This window comes from Sciurus carolinensis, chromosome 6 (assembly GCF_902686445.1).
Source record: "Sciurus carolinensis chromosome 6, mSciCar1.2, whole genome shotgun sequence".
NCBI lineage: Eukaryota > Metazoa > Chordata > Mammalia > Rodentia > Sciuridae > Sciurus > Sciurus carolinensis.
In genome coordinates, this window is record NC_062218.1 from 90,494,321 (window position 1) to 90,499,361 (window position 5,041).

Here is a 5,041-nt window from a genome sequence, read left to right on the forward strand (position 1 = left end):
GTCCATGAAAGCAAAACAAGTATGTAAACCACAACATCAATAGCATCTAAAAAACTGGTTTAGCATAGAAACAAAAAGAGAACCAGGTACATATAAAAATATTTTCATGTTTAAAAACTCATGAAAATATTATTTACTTTGTTGATAAATAGGAGACTGTGTTTTTCATTTATGGGTGACTAGGTTATGACCACTTTCTGAACAGTCATTTCTCTAAACTTTCTTGTATTTAGGACAATGTATAGTTACAGCATCCCCCAACCAGAGGCCTAAGGGGGAACATTCTCCAACAACTCAAATGAAAATTAAAGATGAAAAGAAGAACCAGAATACGGACAGACTCAATTTTGGCAGGAATTACAGAAACGATGGTATAGTACATGTAATTTCCAGAGGAATACGTGGCTGCAATTTGTGAAGGAGCATGTGTCCATGGTGTTGGAAATGCACACTCTATTGTCTATAGTCAGAGGCAGTTTCCTTGCATTTCATAGAATCAGGAATTCACAGAGAGATTGGAGGCATAGCTTCTGGCAGTGTAGCGTCCATGTCAGTTTTCCAAAACTCTCAAAAATTCTGTGAGCTTTGTGATACCATTTTAAGAAATTAATTTTTAACTTATACTACCTAGGACTTATTTCTGTATTTTGCAAATAGTACCCTTTAAGATGCAGTTACTCATTAATGTGTATGTGCAAATAAATTCTCTTATATATTCTTTATAAAGCAAAGAAGGAATTTTAAATGCCTGAACATAACACCTCATCATACAACAAAATGACTCTTCCAGTGTGAACTTGAGGTTTTAACTATCAGGAAAAATAAAAGTGGATAAGTGACTTGAAAGAATAATTTTCTAACTTGAATGATGTCTACATTTACTTTTCTGGCTTAAAATCATTTTATCTGTTCATTTATTTCTATTGTTATTTTTCTCTTAATCACTTTATTTTTTATTAATAAAACTTATTTTAGAGACATTTTGGTTCACAGGGAAAATGAACAAAAGTATAGAGTTTCCATATAAGTCCTGTCTCCATATATTTGTAACCCCCCCACCACAATCCCATCCCACATCTTGGTGGCTTCTAGGTTTTGTATTTGTTTTCAATTTCAAATTTCACTTGTTCTTCGCTGGCATATTGCATTTTATAGCTAAACTATCATGTTTGTGTGACATGTTTTTAGAAATCAAAGTTTTTCTAACAGATTTTGTATCCTGACCTTAATTTTTAATTTTTGCTAATTCAAACCTATAGTTTAGCATGACTTCTGGTTGAGGATATAGTCTTTTCATTTACTCATTCAAAAACAAAAATACATAGCATTTCTTCTTGTGTTCATCACTATAAAGGCTTATGCAATCATAAACAAGGCAAAATTCCTAGCTTCAAGAAATTTTTCTAACCTAGTTAAGAAGATAGACATGAAAAGAGTTCACCTGAAGCAGCCAGCCAGAAAACAGTATCTAAAGATGTTGAAACTTGCTTGTATAACTGGCAAAAATTTCCCAGAAGTTATTTGTAATCTCTTATTCAAGTAGAAAACAAAACTATCTTTCTGACCCATCCTCTACATTTTAGAAGTTCTCAACGAATTTCCAAATGAATCAAAAGAGTAATAAACTTCTATACTATTTCCATGAATATAACAAAAAAGATATAGCAATTAGCCAGGTTTTGTTTATAATCATGATCTCCCAGTCCATGTGTGTGAGATCTTGTGACACATGGATACTGACAGTAAAAAGTTAGCACAATTCTTTATGACTTTGTTAAATTCAATACCTTTAAGAGAAATCCATCTTCACTTCTCAAAAAAGACAAGGAATTTTTAAGATACAAATATTAGTAACTGAAAAATTAATAAAGGTATCTTTTATCTGAGTGTCCACAATGTCTTAAAAACGAAAAGCAATTGTACACAGGGGCAATATTTTTAACAGTGAGCCTCCCCGACCTCTGCCCTGAAAGGGATCTTGTACTTCTAGTTTTGCCACCTTGATTCATTTAGCAGTGTCACCATCTCCAACAGATTGCCAGATGCCTGTGACAATATTTCTGTGTGTACACATTAAGCAAGATTGTTGTTGTTATTCTTTATTTTTTATTTATGTTAATGAGGCAGAATCTATATAGCAGAGAGGGAGAAATTTTCCATCCTGATGGATAAATAACATCTGTGGAAATTTTAAACATTCAAAATGTGTCTGTCTGGAGCAGCATGAGCCACCAAATTTTAATGACAGACATACAAACACATTCATCCAGAACTACCTGACTGGATTAAAAATTCCTATGCTATTAAAATAACATGCAAGGCTCTCTGTGCAGTAGTAATTGGTATTGATGAGGGAGATGAAGTATCAGTGTAATATTCCACAATTAGTTGTGCAGATCTGTTCAGTCGCCCTTACAAGCTCAGTGCTGTGAATAGATGCAGTGAGCTAAATCTCAAAAGCCATTCAGATGGGATTCAGCATTATTCTTTAATCATTATTAAAACTGAAGTCTATAGTGGGAGGAGGAAGTGAAGAATGAAGCCAATGCCTAACTCATCATACTCTTATTCAAGTCTCTCAAGGAATCTTAATGCAAGATTTTTCTATCCTGGGGCAGCTCTGTCCCTCTCCTCTCCCCCACTGTTCTTCCCCACCAACCAAAAGGCAGAGCTACCCTGGGATTTTGGTTTTCACAAAACGTTTCTTTATTTCTTTGTCTTTTTTTTCTTGCTTATTTGTTATCAATTTAAAATAGCATGGCCCTGTTAGATTTTCATTTCATTCCAGTACTGTGGAACAAGTTGCAACACCTGTATTTTCACTTTACAAAGTCTCTGTTATTTCTGTCTATGTGGAATGAGTATAAGGTTTGTGGGAGACAAGGGGAGAAGGCAAATAGTTTTTCAGGAAATGTATTGCTTGAAATTAAAATATGTAATAAATCTAACTTCTCTAATCCAGGATAATAACCCTGGATTACTGGATTTAGTATATTAAAAGAGAAAATCCAAAACAATATTTTTAAAAATTAAGAAGGCAAGAAAGAATATTAAGTTTTGAAAATTCTATTTTTGATACAGCGGATAGAACACAGGGACTCATTGGCTGACTACCCCAGTCACCAAATTCATTTTTTTCCTAATAGAGAATTTCCCAGTTAGGAATAACTTCAAATATCTCATGGAATATTGCTACATAATCTTTGGTTAGCAAAAAGGAAAAAAAAAAAAAAAAAAGGAGAGCATAGAAATATTTTCTAAGCTTTCCCCACCACCTATTTGGGAAAATGCTCTTTCACCATTAAATTTCCTCTGATAAAATCAAACAAATTTAATTATTTCCAATTGCTGATGTGAATAATACATGCTATATGGTAAATTGAACCAATTTGCCAAGTATTAAAAACGGTTCATGGCTGCTTTTGCTTTACACATAATATCTCATTCCACGGATTATAGCATAAGAGGTACATTTTCCTTTCTATGGCCTCCCTTTCGCTTCATCCTATGCTAAGCACCTGACCTCAGCATGTATAGAACAATATTTAATTTGTTATATTGCAAAATTTAATTTGTAGAAAGCTACATTTTAAATTGTCTTAGTGAGGTAGAATACAAGAAATTAAAATATAGATACAAAGGAGACATGAAGGACAAGGAAATAAAATTTTAATCCCAGAAGTTCTATACATTTCCAGGCTGTCCCTCCTCATTAAGTCTCTTTCCCAGACCTATTAATTCCAAATTCCTGGGAAATCTGTAAATCTACCTGTGCACTGTGAATTATTCCCCCAATAGATAGCTCAAATAAAGAAAGATACTCTATTTTGAGAAACCTATAATTTAGGGGACTTCCCAGTACTGTCAGTGGATAGTGCTACTAATCAGATAATGAAGACCATGTCAGCCCAAAATATTCTAAGATTGACCAGACCTCTATGAACTGTCTTGATATCACCAGAATGATATCATTTCTACGTACCTCCATACCCACTCCTCACCAAATTTCCTTCAAAAGTGCCAGGAAGCCCAAAAGAATCTCTCACTCTAGATATGACCCGCATTCTCTTTGAATGTATATTCCTGGCTTTACAACAAAAGACATCTCTCTTGTGATTGCCCATATTCTCCCTTGAAATGCCTCTGCTTTTTAAAATGTGCCTGCTTATACCTCTGACAGTCTATGCCTCTGACCAGCATGTGTTGACATTCTTTTCCAGCATGTAAGACAAGGATCGTGCTGTTCTTGAGTCTAGTTCCCCCTTCTAGCTGGTTCTCCAGACATACCTCTCCTCCCATGGCATTACTTACTCATTAGACTGTATGCTCTATGAGGGCCACCAATGTGCCTACCTTATTTAAACTTCCATTTAGCACCAAATAGAGTACATAGCACATGGTATCCCTTCAATAAATATTTTTATATTATTGTCAACATATATGGAAACCCACTTAGAGAGAATAAGTGAATACCCAAGAGTCACAGTGTCAGAAAACTCCAAAAGTCAGAACTAGAACCAGAACCCAGACTGGTATGGATTTTAAAGAAATAAACATGGTCCAACTGTCTATGTTATGGATAGAAACAATAACTGAATTGAATAGTCAGCTATCATGCAAAATCTTATGGAATCTACTCATTCTTCTAGATACAGTTCATTCTCAGAAAAAAATTAAAAAGATTACATTAGGAAAAAAAAAAAAAGTGGCCAAGTTGACAGTTTAAGGAAGAATCTAACAAAAAAGTAATGCCACCGATGTGACAACTTTTATCACTCTCTTGTTGTTGTTGTTTGTTTTCTGTTTTTTTCTTTTTGATTACAGATTCTGCAGGTACTTACAAGCATGCTTTGAATTTAACTTCCACATAATGTAAGCTCTTTTAGGAAATGAATATTCATCAACAATTAGTATTTCTAAGGATGCACAGTTGCTGTGTCACTTTGTGGTTTACTTTTATAAATAAGAGTATTATCATTTATCAGTATTTATGTTGCCCCAAATATGAATATCTATACATATAAAAGAAGTTTCCCTTCAT